This window comes from Urocitellus parryii, chromosome 5 (genome assembly GCF_045843805.1).
Source record: "Urocitellus parryii isolate mUroPar1 chromosome 5, mUroPar1.hap1, whole genome shotgun sequence".
NCBI classification, from domain to species: Eukaryota; Metazoa; Chordata; class Mammalia; order Rodentia; family Sciuridae; genus Urocitellus; species Urocitellus parryii.
The window spans coordinates 81947469-81963227 of NC_135535.1; the positions used below are offsets into that span (position 1 = coordinate 81947469).

The 15759-nt window shown below is 38.4% G+C and overlaps 1 protein-coding gene across 1 annotated transcript in view; it reads left to right on the forward strand.

Annotated features, from left to right (window-relative positions):
* Positions 1–15759, forward strand: part of LOC113175576 (transmembrane O-mannosyltransferase targeting cadherins 1) — a 268687-nt gene that overhangs the window by 98155 nt on the left and 154773 nt on the right. The window lies entirely within an intron of this gene.

Sequence of the window (15759 nt, forward strand, 5' to 3'; positions counted from 1 at the left end):
ACCCAGGGTTTTGTGTATACTAGGCAAGTGCCCAGCCCCTGAACTGCACCCCCAGCCCTAGAACTAGAGATCCTATATGTCATTCCACATTAAGATTTAATAAGTAAATCTTCAAAAGAGTAAGAAAGAGGATAAAAGCAAACTTAAGAAAACAAAAAGCAAGAAACAGACGAACAGACGAACAAAAAATGAAAATAAAAAGAAACATTTTGCAGTGACCCTAGTTTAGTTTATTTTTTTAATTTGTCAAAATAGTCCAATGGAAAAAATTAAATATACATCCTGTGAAATGCAACTTACTTACTATTAGTTTTATACAAGCTCTTAGGAGCTCACAAACATTTGAGGTCTAAATATTCTTTTTAGCCTCCCTTTTCTCTAGTCAGTGTCAAAACTACCCTGAAAATCCTATGTCAGAGAAAGAGTAAGGGGAAAATTAATTGGTTATTTTTTTAACCCTCTGTCCCACCAACACTTTTTTTTTTTTCCCTATTCCAAATGATGTGAAATGACTGTTTTCAGGATAGTTGTTCACTGCCCTGCTGTGGCAACATCTCAACTCTTTAAATGCTTAGCAGAGCCTAAAGTTTTGCTTTGTTCAGTATGTTAGCCTTTTGATTTCTCTTTCCCTTTTGGATTTTCTGCTTTCTGTAAACCTTCAAATTGTCTAAAAGAGAAAATTACAGAGTTCCATATAGCACCATTTTTCAGAAATACCTTGGAAAGACAGACCATGGGTTAGTTTTTATTTGTGTTGCACACAATTGACTTGTATATACTCACGTATATAAATAAAGCATATTTAGCTCTTGAGGTTTATGTGGAGTTTTGATGAGTATAATTTAGGTTTGGATGCTTGAGGACTTTCTCTAAATTACTTCTGTCTGCATTAGAATAATAATGTTTATCCCAATTTTACACATATTCTTTCTTCTAATTTTGGGTGTTCTATGTTAAGTCTCTGGATGCTTTTTGGGGAAGAGTGATGCAAAGGAGTTTAACTTTGCTTTATAAAAGTCAAAGTTTCTATTGATAGAAAATGACCTCAAGGCAGTTGAGTCCCAAACTTGATATATTAAAGAAACAAAGTCAGAATTTCTGATAATTGAGTTGTTAGTAAAAGGCACCAATTCTTGACTATATTGTCTTTCAAAATAAGATAATTTCAGGTGTTGAATCCATGGGGTTTTACATCTGTTCATGCTTTGAGGTCAGTGGTCTTCAATAATAAGGCTTTAGAATTAGATTAACTTGATTTAACAAAAAAGGAGAATTGTTTATTTGTTTTGTTTTGTTTTAGTTATAGATGGACACAATATATTTATTTATTTTTATGTGGTGCTGAGGATCGAACCCAGTGCCTCACACGTGCAAGGTGGGCACTCTACCACTGAGCCCCAGCCCCAGCCCAGAACTTGTTTATTTTAAAATACTTAATAGATCCACAGGAAAATGTAAAAATAGTGCAGAGGGTTTCTTTGCACCTTTCATCTGGTTGCCCCCAGTGCTTAAATTGTATGTAATTATAGTACAACTTCAAAACCAGGAAGTTGACAGTAGTGCAATACTTGTGTACAGGTGAATATGATTGTTCAAGAATGAGGAATTACTGTCTATGTTGATGCATGCTACCCAATTTCTATTGAAAAAATTGCAGTTACACAAATTACACTCCTAGGAACAGTCCATGATATTGGTCATCGTTTTCTGTTACAGTAAATGGATGTAAATTGTATTATTCTGGTCCTCAGCCAAATCATGTTATAGTAGGTAAGCTGTTTTTCTTCTCCTCACACTGTGGCATAACAGCCAGCTCTGTCAAGGGCTGATGTGGTCTGGCTTTGGGCATCCTTCCAGCAGGTCCATGAAGGGCTTCGTTTGGCTCCTGTGGGCATCCATCTTCTGTCAGTTTCTCCTGAAGTGCCTGATCGGGAATTGGTCATCAAGCACAAGTTTGAAGCAACTACTAAGTGGAATTAGCACCAGTTGCCAGGTCCTTGCATATTGAAGAAAGGTTCTTCCCTATCCATCCCTACTAGACATAGCTTGGTTTAAAGGTTAAGTATGGATGAGACCCCCTAGAAATCGATCTCTGACTGACTGTGGCAGGGATCAGGTTTACTGTTTGGGTAAAGGACATATCACAATATCTTTTGGAGTTTGTTTTCCTTGTGATGGGTATCTATTGCTTTTGCCAGTCTGTGTATTCACTGTATTTTCAGTGTTCTCTTCTTTCAGTAAGATATCACCTACTTAAGTGATAGCTAATGGGAAATTAGAGTCCCCTGTTTAAAGAGGGTGAGAATAATTTTAGACAACCATGTAGTCATGAAACTGCATACGAGGGAAAGACTATACAAGAAAGTGGTCTAGAGGGAAAACTTTTATAAACCTTTAAATATTACCAATATTTTAAAATAAAAATGGTTATTAGACACGTGTGAGCAAATATATATAAATAGGCAAGTTTATCAAAATTTCAGGTATGAGGTTTTGGAATTTTAGTTTTGTTTGAATATTTGGTTTTGGATTATTTATGCCTAAGATTAATTATTTTGGTACACTTGAGCCCATCATTTATAGATATAGTGTGTTTTAAAATCAGACCCGTCAAGTTCCTTGTAATTAATGTTATAAGCTTCACTCAAATTTAGCTTCTGAAATATCAATCTCTACTTCAATGAATCATGCAGATTTATAGTCCACTGGACCAAATCATTACAGTTCCATTGACTGTACATAGAGGAGACTGTGGTCTCAAATGTTTATTAACCATAGTTCCTCCCCTCCTTCTTTTCCCTTTTGCTACTTTAATAAAATGGTGTTTTAAAGGATACCTTTGTTTGGAAGATCTATCCAGTGGTGAGAGAGGTGTGTTAAAGTCACCCAAGATGATTGTGTTGTGGTCAATTTGACTCGAAATTGCAAAGAGTTTATTTGATGAACATAGCTGCACCATTGTTTTGGGCATATATATTTATGATTGTTATGTCTTGTTGGTGTATGGTTCCCTTGAGCAGTATGTAATGTCTATCTTTATCCTTTTTGATTAATCTTGGCTTGAAGTCTATTTTATTTGATATGAGGATGGCAATCCCTGCTGGCTTCCACAGTCCATGTGAATGGTATGATTTTTCCCAACCTTTCGCCTTCAGTCTGTGTATATCTTTTCCTATCAGATGAGTCTCCTGGAGGCAGCATATTGTTGGGTCTTTTTTTTTTTTTAATTCCATCTGCTAGACCATGACTTTTGATTGGTGAGTTTAAGCCATTAACATTTAGGGTTACTATTGAGACATAGTTTGTATTTCTAGCCATATTTGTTTATTTTTGTTATTTTACTTGAATTGATAAATGGATGGCAGTGGAGAAGATAATGCTAAGTGAAGTTAGCCAATCCCCCCCCCAAAAAATGCTGAATGTTTTCTCTGATATAAGGAGGCTGACTCATAGTGGGTAGGGAGGGGGAACATGGGACGAATAGATGAATTCTAGATAGGGAAGAGTGGAGGGAGGGTAAGGGAGGAGGCAGGGAATTAGCAAGGGCAGTGAAATGTGATGGACATCATTATCCCAAGGACATGTATGAAGACACAAATTAGGTGTCAACCTACTTTATATACAAACAGAGATATGAAAAATTGTGGTATATTTGTGCAATAAGAATTGTAATGCCAAAAAAAAACAAGTACATGTAAAAAAAAAAAGAAATCAGAAAAATGTGAAAGAATAAATAAAATAAAATGATTGGTTTTTTTAAAAAAAGGATACCTTATATTGGTTCATCCAAGTTAGATGAAAAGATTTTTTCTGAGATCTGAAAAGAATGGATGAGAAAATTCTAGTTTTCATATATTCAGAATTAACATGCTGAACCAATTAATAGATGTGTTCTGCCAGAGAAACACTTGTTTTGGATTAAACCCTTATACCAGGAAGAGAGAGTCATGGATCAGGATAGAGCAAGTGTCTAGGCAAGAAAAAGAAATTAATTTTTTATTTGAATTTTGCAGAATTGTGGGCTTGGTTTACTCCTCATCAGTTTATTTCACTGTTCAGTATTCACCTGCTAGAAGATGGTACCAAGGTCACAATCTTATCCTCATCCTGGTTTTCCCAGAATCTTCTAAGTTTTAGCACTCAAAAGTCCCAGTATTAGACATATTGTACTGATTGGTCACCTTTGAGAACAGTCTTGCCACGTGCATGAAAATCTCTTGACTCTAAACTTTACACTAGAAAATGTTCAGAATGCTTTTTGCTAAATTAAGTTTAGAATAAGAAATATGTTAAAATAAGAGTCTGAAATTGGGTCCTGATATCAGCAGGGTTTGTAAAGGTAATGTTTAGACTTGCATGCATAGGATTTTTTAAATTTTGGTTTGAGGACTTAAATGCCTGATGAATAGAGCACTGTACTAGATGTGCAAGGGAAACTCAGCTGAGTTAAGACAGTAACCACTGGTGTTCTTCATTTAAACATTAAGTTCCTTTGAACATGGTCTGGTATCTGGAAATATAGCAACACATGATGATATGTCAGTAAACAAATGAAATTGCCTGCAAAGAAAATGGAAAGATTAGATTAAACAAGTCTATGAAAGTCATTAGGACAATGAAATTGTCTGGTGAGAAATCATAATAGATCAGGGCCACTGGCCAACAGGGGATCTTTATGAGAAATAGGAAAAGCCGCGGGCACCAGGCATGGTGGAGTGTGATGTTTCAGTTGAGGGCACCATTTGCTTTTTGGGATGAATTAGGGAAAGGCCCTTCTTCACAGGCAGTCTCAACCTGTGCCCCCTCATGCAGGTGTTGAACAGAGCCCAGGCTGGTTTTCAGCCCTGATAGGCCACCTCAGTGGCCCCTCCTCAGCCTGCTCCCTTGTGCACTCACAAGAGGCACAACACCTTTGAACAGAATTAAAAGAATGCAGTGAATGAGAGCATGGAAAGCCAAATGGAAGTTTTGTCTTCTGGGGAAATATTTTGTTCTTTTCCCTTCTCTTTCCAGGAAGGAGAGAGCCCACAGACCTTGAGAGGAATGGAAGCCTTTTCTGTAGTTAGCCAATTCTTTTCTCGAGTTCCTTATTTTTTTTGTGATCACGAAGGACAGGCCATAGCATTTGAGCATTTTCTGCTGAATGGTCACTCTTCTAATCATGGCCACTTTGGTTGCTGTTTTGTGTCAGGTGCTGTCTTGAGCCATTTGCATACATCATCTCATTGAGATCCTTTCTAGAACCTTATAAAGTGCAAATTCTGACCATTTTCCAGAGAAGGCTCCGGACGGAGATCTCTTGCCTGCTCCACAAGTTTGCAGCTGAGTGCGTCAGGATTCAGACCCAGGTCCCTGTGACTCTAAGGTCTGTGGTGCTTTCACCACACCCAGCTGTCCTGGCAATATCTAGAGTGCTGGCTTTTGAGAGCACAGCATGAGGGACCCTTTGAAAACCCTTTGACAACCAAGGCATCAGACACAGCGATACAGAAAACTTAGCTTACTACAGTTTTATAAAATTATGTTCCAGATGTTTTCTTTTTTGAACTATAAATGAATATAGTTAAATATGTAAATAATTAATATGTCTGAGGCTGGAATTTCTAGTTTCTTGGACAACTTTTGTACTTAGATTTTGTATATTATGTTTACTTTTTTATATTTTTAAGTTAGATTCTCAAGTCTAGCAGGAAACTAGAAAGGAAACTTACCTTTAAAAACTAATCATGTAGATTATGAAGTTTGAACTTCCATAATACTGATACATATTTTACGTAAGCAATAAACCCCTGACAGTATGAATAATGATCGTTTCTATACTGTGTATTCTCTGTGTTAAGAATCACTATGATTCTTATTTTTACTCTGAAATCTTAGTTATAGATTTCTCCTCAGGAGCTTTCAATGTGAATGAGAACTGGAATTTAAAAATAAAACCTGACTAGAGTTGAAGTCTCACAATTTTCACTTCCTCCCCCCCCCCTTAATGTATTTGCCTTTGATGGAAAAAATAGAGTTCTGAGTGAAATAAAACTTGAATCCCTTCAAGGTAGGAGGTGCACTAGGATTTCAGTGACTTGAGAAGCTGAGGCAGGTGGATTACAAGTCCAAGGCCTGCCTGGGCAATTTAGTAAGACATTTTTTTAAGATAAAAGATAAAGAGGGCTGAGGATATAGTGCAGTAGTAAAACACCCCTGGGTTCAGTCCCTAGAATAATAATAATAAATTTAAAAGGCTTGATTCTTGTAAGAAAGTGAATTTTACAGGTGTGTGTCAAGCTTGTGCAAGGCATGATTGGATTCCCCGCCCCACTTTTCAGTCCCTGAGGCTCTGACAGTCAGTCCTCCTCTCTCAAGTCGGAGGGTGTTAGCAGTGGCCGTGGAAATTTGCTGGTCTCTGAGTGAGTTTCTTTAGACCAAGAAGAGATTTCTTTTCTCCCACATTGATTACTTCCTGTGAGTGCTGCTGGGTTATAACACAGCTACTCCGCTGTGGGCTCTGAGCGCAGTGCAGTGAGGTCATCTATTTCTGGAGGAGCCTTGGTCTGCAGCAAGCCCAGGCTGCCAAATGTTCTGCCTGGCCCCAGAGTGAACTCAGTGTGTGAAGCCTCTGTTTGCTGTCAGCTACCACAAAGTGGCTTCAGAGTCTGTGGGTGAGGATGTTGGGGATGGGGAGGGAACTGGAGGGCCCCAACAGAAAGCTGGATTGGAGAAAGTGGCTTGGTGAAAGATTGAAATGAGGCTGCCTTCCCTCTCTGCCCTAAATCTAAGCTGCCTGGATCCATAACACAGACCCAAGTCTAAGTTCAAGCATAAAAGTAGAATAGAGAGAGACCCGTAGGCCGGCCTGGCCTGCATTCCACACAGGTACAGCAAGTGGAAGAGAAACCAGTGCTGGCCAGTAACACAGAGGACTTCTCCTGTCGGCATCCATGGCCAGTTGGTGTTATGGGGACTAACTACAACGTTTGAAGCTCTTCGGGAGTGGGTCTGTGTCCAGAATGTGGGAAAAGGTAGTAGAAGCATTTCCTTCTCTATCTCTCCTTGCAAGGACTTAATAACTCTGTGAAAGAGTGACACCAAGACTGGCTTCAGGGTCAGTCATTTAGGAATATTACGCTGCTATTCAAGCTTTCAGGGTTTGAACCTCCATTGTAGCATTCATTTATTCACGATTTAGACACCTGACTTAGAGACATTTTCAGGAGTGTGCACTGTGGGAGCAGAGGCTGCCTAGGCTGTGTTCACAGGGAGCCCTTCTTGTCCTCATTGCTCACTTGTCCCCATGCAGCTGCTTAGATACTGCTCCTCCTGCCTCCCCAGACTCTTCTCTCTTTCCCCCAGGCCAAGTGTCATCTCTTCCCTTCGGCTCCCCTTCCTTTTCCAGCCTGTGTTGATTTCTTCCTTCTATGAACTCCTTTAGTCATGGAGCAGGGCAGACAGTACAGAAAGGCCCTGTGTGATGGCATTGAGAGTATGGTTTGGGATAGAGTGCATAGGTTCGGGCTCTGCTAATTACTAGCTTTGTGATCCCAGGGAAGCTATTCTTTCTTTCTTTTTTTTTTTTTTTTTTTTTTGGTACTGGGGATTAAACTCAGGGGCACTTGACCACTGAGCCACATCCCCAGCCCTCTTTTGTATTTTATTTAGAGACAGGGTCTCACTGAGTTGCTTAGCACCTGACTATTGCTGAGGCTGGCTTTGAACATGAGATCCTCCTGCCTCAGCCTCCTGAGCCACTGTGATTACAGGCATGTGCCATTGTGTCTGGCTGCTGTTCACTTTTTAATGCCTCAGTTTCCCCATCTGTGAAATAAAGAGAGCAACAATACCTGCTTCATTGTTGTTATTGTAGGTATGTATTTAAAGGGTTAATGTGTATTTGGCAAAGTTTCTAGCCCACAGTGAGCACTCAGTAAATGTTAGCTATCATTTAAATGTCAAATGTATGCCTTTATCCTTGCATATATTGCTTCTAGGACCTCACTAAGTTCCCAATATTGTCAGTTCCCAATTCTTGTCAAATTAAAAATTGTCTGAATAGCTTATCACTTTTCATAGTGGTGAAGATGCAGCAGGCTTTTTGTTAATTAGAAATTAACAAATTGATTAGCTATTTCTTGGTGTCCTGAATTCCTATGTCTTTAGATATGTCATTGATATGCATACTCCTGAAGCAGTATTTGCACTTTGAGCATTCCCCCGGGGAAAGTGCAGCTTTTGTTGTCAGTGATGTGTGAGGCAGCAGAACATTTGTGGGTAAGGGCATGGGCTGTACTTATATTCTAACTTTCTTCTCTTACTATCCTCGGGGACCTTGGGACAAGTTACTGGGCCATTAATGCCTCTGTTTTCCCCCTGCAAATAGAAAATATTGACATTTCTCATCTCATAGGAATGTGCTAAGGGGACGCATACATTAGAACCATGCCTGGGACACCGAAGGCAGCCACTAAATGGTAGCTGCTATTATTACTGTTGTTGACCTGAAGCACTTTTTGCTGTTTTACTCAGACAGTCCCAATATTGAATACTCTTTTTCACTAGTTTAATTGTACTTGAGTTTATGAGCTCATCTATTCCAGTGAGGCCCAGAAAATATTTTTATAGTATTATTGGCTATTTTTGTTCTTTTTCTCAGTGCTAAGATTTACCTGTATACCTGTACAAATGTATGTTGCAAGTAGCAGTGATTTTATTGCATGGATTCCTTGGAGATTCTGGTGTGCAATAAATTTGGGTGGATTAAAATAGGAGAAAGCATGTGAATACATGGTCAAAGAGGAGACTGTGGTGCAGCTAAAAAGCATTGAATTGTCCATTAGGAGACTCAACTTTGGTTTCAGACCCACAGCTCACAAGGGTTAGATATGTAACACAGTGACAATGCTCTCTGTCCTGCCACTTCTAAGATCTTTCACGGATTAAATGTTAGAATAGATGGAAGGTTTTTCGACATGTGAATGCCACACAAATATATGCTGATATGTATCCTTTTGTAGAAGTTTCTTATTTTGGCAAATTAAGTATTCTGTTCAGAAGAAAACTTTTATACCTTCAGAACTAATGACCGGTTTACAAAAGATTAAAGTACATAAGAAATTATTTAACATCAAAATCATTCTGCTAAGTAAATGTAGCAATGCTTTTCTTACTTATTCTTGGGCTACAACCTTTCATCTATTTCTAAATCTGATCTCTCAGAAATTTCCCAAATAACCATTATCTCCTTCTGTCCACTGTTTTCCGACTGGGACAGCTGGGCCATTCTTTGCTATTGACCTTAGAGTGGTCACTGTACCCGTGTCAGTGCTGACTCTGTTGTTGGAAATCAGTTCAGTTTGTCTCTCTTCTGAAGGGCCTTCGCTGACTGTTCATTGCCATCAAAGTATACCCAAACTCCACAATGGGATGTGAAGACCCATTGTGAAGTGGCCCCAGCCTACCTCTTCAGCCTCACTGCTCACATCTCTCCTGACATTAGATCCCCCAGCCATGACGTTATTCTTGCTCTTTTGCCATCTTAGCTTGCCCTTTCTCAATCCTTGGCCCTTGTATGTGCATCGTATTTCTGCTTTCGTCACCTGATGCACTTGTCATCTTTCCAGCTGTCAGCTTCATTGTCACTTGGGGCATTCTTATCTATCCACTCTCCATTTCTCTTTATACTCAGGAGGCTGAGGCAGGTGGATTGCAAGTTTGAGGCCAGCCTGGGCAACTTAGCAAAACTTTATCCCATAATAAAAAATAAGAAGGGCTTGGGATGTAGAGTGGTCCTGGTTCAATCTCTAGTACCTCAGCAATAACAACGATAAAAGAGCTTCAAAGTTTGCCTCTCTTGCTCTTTTACTCTCCTGCCACGTGAGAATACATAAGAAGTCCTTACTAGAGAGCAAAGGTCAGTGCCTTGATCTTGGACTCCTCATCTTCAGAACTGTAAAAAGATAAATTCTTGTTCTTTAAAAGTTATCCATTTCTAGTATTGTTCACAAATGCACTAAGACAGAAGTTATTGTGCTGTTATTACACAGAGATGCCATTTAATACTATAGATGCTCCTCAGGTTACAATGGGGTTGTGTCCTGATAAACCTATTGGAAATTGAAAATATACTAAGTCGAAAACGCATTCAATGCACCTAACCTTCAGAACATCATACCTTAGCAACATAGTAAGATATTGGTTGTTTCCTCTCATGATAATGTGCTTTCCTGAGAACTGTGGTGGGTGGCTGCTGCCCTACATCATGAGAATGTATTGTACTAGCCCAGGGAAAGATCAACATTCAAAATTCAAAGTATGGTTTCTGCTCAGTGCATATTACTTTTGCACCATTGTAAGCCGAACTATCATAAATTGAACTATAATAAGCCAGGGATCATTTGTAATCTGTGCTGAAAATGTACAGACTAGCTCTATTTTACTTTTATATGATTATTGTAACAAGGCCTTACACTCATGTGGGCTTGAAAATGTCCAGTGGGTAACTAAAAGAAGGATAGAAATTTGGTATTATCTCTCTCCATTTTGCATCTGTCTCCTTTGCTCCGAATCACCGTGGATTCCAGAAATACCCAGGTCTAATGAACAAATGTTTTTTGATGAGTCCAAACTACCACCCAGGCCACAAAAACTTTCTTATCACTTTCTTATCACCTACCTGCTTTGGCAACTGCACAATGCCTCTAACTCTGCAGTGCTCCAACCTTGCCCTCAATCCTCTTTCTATAAAGCTTCAAAGTCATTTCCAGCCCCTGAAAGATAGGGCTGGACACACACTGTTCCCTTTTGTCTTCCCAATATGGCTACATTGGTTAAAGTTCCTTTTCTGCTTTTCACCATTTTTTCCATTTGGTTTTTGGGATAAATGACCAGATCTGATTTGTTGGCTCCCCAGAGTCAGGTCTGTGGCCTAGGATTCTAGTAAGATAGAGTAGTGAATGCTTTGGTTTTGGATCTAGGTTTGGGTCTCACCACTGCCTCTTGCTGGCTATGAGATCCTGAGTAAGTAGCAGGTTTATTCTTAAGATGGGGACAAGTGTGCACTCACAGAGGTAATATGAAATAACAAGGGCAAATTACTGGCACATATGAAATGTATTAAGTATTCCCTATTACTAATGAATTGAAACCTCTTTGGAACTATTAATGAGAGACAAGGCTGATATTACCAAAACTGAATTTTTGCTATTACTTATAGAAAGAATTAAAATCAGGATCATTGACTAAATTAATTGTAGAGGGCCTATAATTGGATCCTCTGGCTCAGCTAATGAGGCTTGATCTAGTTGACCTTTGACAGTGAAGGGCCATGACCTTTTCCAATTCAGTTAACATTTTCTCAGCTCCATCTTTTTCCCTCTCCTAGAGCACTCCCACACTGTTCTGTTCCCTTCCAATAGTAGCTTCAGTTTTCAGAATGGTTAAGAGAACTGAAAACACATTCCCTGTGCCTTCCCAGGCTTGATTTCCATATTTTATGAATGATCATCTAAGTATGTGTTTCTTTGTAAATACCATGATGAGTTAAGAGTTTAAAATTTCTCTAAGAACAGTTTACCAGAACTACAGAGTGGGGTATGGAAGGTCAATTGGGTCTTCTGAGTAGACAGAATTAAGAAATGCATTTCCTCTTAGGATAGTAGCTCCTTTTCCTTCAGAATCTTCATTTGCATATCAAAGGGGACATCAAAGGTTGGTGGCTCCTCTGTAGAATGCCTTTGCTTATTAAGATTTAGAGAAGGCCCTTCTGGGTTCAAGAGAGTGTGTTAAAGAGGGAACCCAGAGACACTTAACTTTCTTCTGTTGTTTTTGCTAAACTTGTAGTCTTTTCTAATGTGAGCTGTGTCTCTTTTATATTTTGTTCCATTGAGAAATCTTGTGTTTCAAAGGGAAGCAATATTTAAAAATTTCTGTTCTAAAAGCTCCGAGTTCAAATTCTTTTCAGAGTATGTGAGTCTTTATCAATATCCTTCATTATCCTGAAAGAGCAAAGGGAAATTAATTAGTTATGATTCATGTTCCATATATAGCTATTTATTATTTATTGGTATAATTTTGTACCCCAGTCTAGTACTGAAGGGTAGGGATAACATGGAACAGGAAAAGAGTTTGAGAGGAGTCAAGATAAAGATTTTTAAACTGTTCATTTCACTAAGCATTTATTGATCTTTGATCATCTTGCTGTGGTGTGAAAAACACATTTAAACCACACTTGTTAAAACATGTTTATAAAGTCTTAATTGTCTGTAACAATAGATACAGGAGTCACTGTTGTAGAATTTTGCTACAAAGAGAGAGTTGGGGCTGAACCCTGATATATAGCATAGACAAGTGGAAATTTATAGCCAAGGAGCAGGATGGAGAGGTCAGTGGATGACAGATTACTAAAAGAAATTCCCTTATCATGTGTAAGGAGGGATTCTGGCTAATCTGACCTAATAGGATTCTTGTAAAGACAAGGGTGATCAGACATCACCCCTGGGGATGGTGGAGAGTGAAAGATATCATCAGACATCTAGAGTAGTCAGATACCAAGGGTGGATGATTGTTTTTAGTTTATTTGTTTTCGTTTGGTTTGCTAAAGTGATTTAGCAGGGTTCTTGTTGAAATGAGATTTTATAAGACAATGTACAGATGGTCTTAGAAGAAGGTTCAGGAGCCTGAATAAAGTGTGATCAAACAAAGAATTTTTTGTCCTATGTATGGAATATTTATTGGCATGATAATTATTGTTAATAAAGAAGAGCAACTTATAATAATATATATTAATTTATCTAGGCAGACACAGTGGCACACACCTGTAATCCCAGCTACTGTGGAGTTCAAGGCCATCCTGGGCAATTTAGTGAGACCCTGTCTCACCACAGAAAATAAAAAAGAGCTAGAAGGGTAGCTCAGTGGTAAGGTGCCCCTGGATGCAGTCCTCAATATCACAAAAGAAAAAAATAATTTTCCCCAAGCATTCATTGATTGAGCTGACAGGATTATGGGTGGATGATTTAGGGTGGCAGTTGTTCTGATATCTGCTAAGATCTTCAGTAGGCATTGAGGACTGAGTGACTATGGAGAATGAACTTAGGAAGCAGTCACATTTTGGATCTGAATATTTGCACATAATCAATTGGGGAAGTGGTTATTAGTAATCAGAAAATGTGGCATGTGTAGAAGCATATTAGAGAATTACTTTGATTCAATCTTGGTCTTTGTTTTTATTTGAAAAAATCAGTTTAAGATGCATAATTTGATGATACCAATAATCTATACTGAACTATTTTTATATGCAACTGCATGTACTGAAAGTGGAGATCAACTAATTCTCGATTTCCTTCTGATCCTTTGACATTCCCTTTTCTTGAAATTTGGCAGGTATCTGTTTGTCTCCATTCATTTATAATATCATCATTTGGTGAGAACATGCAATGAGCACAATCTTTTTGACCTGAAACAGACCCTGAAACCATTTGCCCCCATTTTCATTGATAAAGGAAGAAAATAAAACTTCTGTAGATTTGTTCCAAATCATGCATCAAATTGGATGGAAAAAAAAGGAATAGAACCCTGGACCTCGGTTCTCTTTCTAGTGGTTTCCCCAGTGGTTCGGTGTTTGTATTGACACGCTCTCTGGCTTTTTAACGAAAACTGTGGAGAATTTTACTGAAATAAGAAAGCATTAATGATAACATTTTGTATCTTACAATTGAAATATGTAGGTGAGAAAATTAGATATAATATTTAATTATCACTTCTTGCTAGGCAAGTGCTCTACCACTGAGCTACATACCCAGCCCATGTTATTACATTTGAACCACTTAGTGTCTGGTACATATTAATTGTTAGCTATTTTATTATTGCTAATAATAATATTGTTACTATTCATTATTATTCATTTCTACCCCACAGGCCATATTATTGGGCATGTGAGGGACAATTCCTCTGTTCAATTTTGTTGTGGAAGTAGAAAGGAGTAAAGAATACAGAGAATTGAGCCCATGGCGTGCACCCTGTTGAGATTAGGAATCTTATCCCCTGACCTAGTATTTATCAAAAGAGGATACCATATCATTTTCACATTTACTATTGATTGAAAAGCTAGAAATAGAAATCTTGAAAAGAAGTCTTATTTTTTTATCACTGATCTCTGTAGCACTTTGGACTTTCATTGATTGCTTTGGGATGTTACATCTTAAGAATAAATCATTTGGTGACTTCAGCTTGACTTCTTAAGGAAGTGGGATTTCTCCAAGAATTTCTAAACGAGAGGACTCAGATAAGAATAACATACTGAAGTAACCATCGTAGCAAGCTTTCAGTGAAATAATATATGGGGAATTCATCTAAATTTAACATTGAAAAAATCCTAAACTCTGTGGTTTGTTGTTCTATAGAAAGGAAAATCACTTCTCATTTTTCCACTATGTTAAAAATAAACAAGCAACAAAAGGAACTTGAGAAATAACACTTCCAAAAGCAGACCACCACAGGAAGTACTTTTTTTTTCATTCCCAAATATTGTGACTCCTGACCTCCCCAGCACTTCTTCATCCATCAGTCATTCATTCCCTTTGCCTTCCTGCTGCCATTTATCTTACCCCCTATAAAGCAATAGCAAAAAAATTCAGCGTTGGTTGACTTGGACTGGAAATGATAATCACAGTAGTGGCAAAGCTGAGGGAAGGATGCTTAGCAGTACTTTCTCTTTTTAGGATTAGAGACTCTGGAGATATTGAGTATCCAAGTCAAGGACTTTGCTTAGAAAAACGCACAGATGCAAACCTATGCAAAACCTCATGCACAATGTGAGGACACCCTTTGGCACATTTGAGGTAGCTGCTGATGGTACCTGGCCTTCCTCCTTGCAGAGCACTGTGTTGGTATCTCAGGAAGGAGAAAAGGATTTAAATACAGTACTTGAGGATGGATCCAGTGCAAAGTTTGTTAGTAGCTGACACTGTTCTGTGTTTTGGGCACTTCACTTTCTGCATTCATTAAGTACTTGATAAGTCAGATCCGAGCATATATTACTTCCAAAATTCTTTATGAACCATGAAGGGGAAAAGGAAATGCAAAGGAAGAGACTTGCCTTTAAGTAAGGCTGTCATGTCCTACAGTTCCAAAATGTTTATTACATAGCTAAGGATGCACATGTATTTTGTAAGCAATCCTCAAGGTGGACGTTTCTTTGTGAGATACTAACCCACTTGGGTCTTACAAAATGATTTCTCTCCTTAAAGAATATTCTCCTTATATGAAGAGAACTCATTCAAATGCAAATTTTAAGCTATGCTGGAGAGAAATCCTTTGAGGAAAAATCAAACTAAAAGAAGTAGAAGAAAAAAATGAAAATAAGTAGGGGGAATAAGGATGAAATGGGAAATGTGTGTTGGATTATGTGATTTGACTCAACTTCTTTTTTCCACTCTGTGCTTTAATAAGTAGAAATTTGCTTGTGGGCGGACAAGACTTGCTGTGTGTTTTCAGCTGGGGCTTTTGATAGCTCTTCTTGTTTCCCTTTCATTGTCTTTATTAAAGCTGTCTGATCACATATCTTGCACGTACATGCCCACAGCTCCCACTTTGTAAGATTCAATGGGCTGTGGCAGATGCAGGGTCTACACAAGTTCCTGCCCCTTCAGAAGTTGACATGCTTGTAAACTTGTTTACTTCCAAGGACCATAAGATGGTGAGAAAATTGTTCTTCATATATGGGTGACTCTGATCCCACCACTGATGCTCACTAACTTTGAAACCTTACAAAAA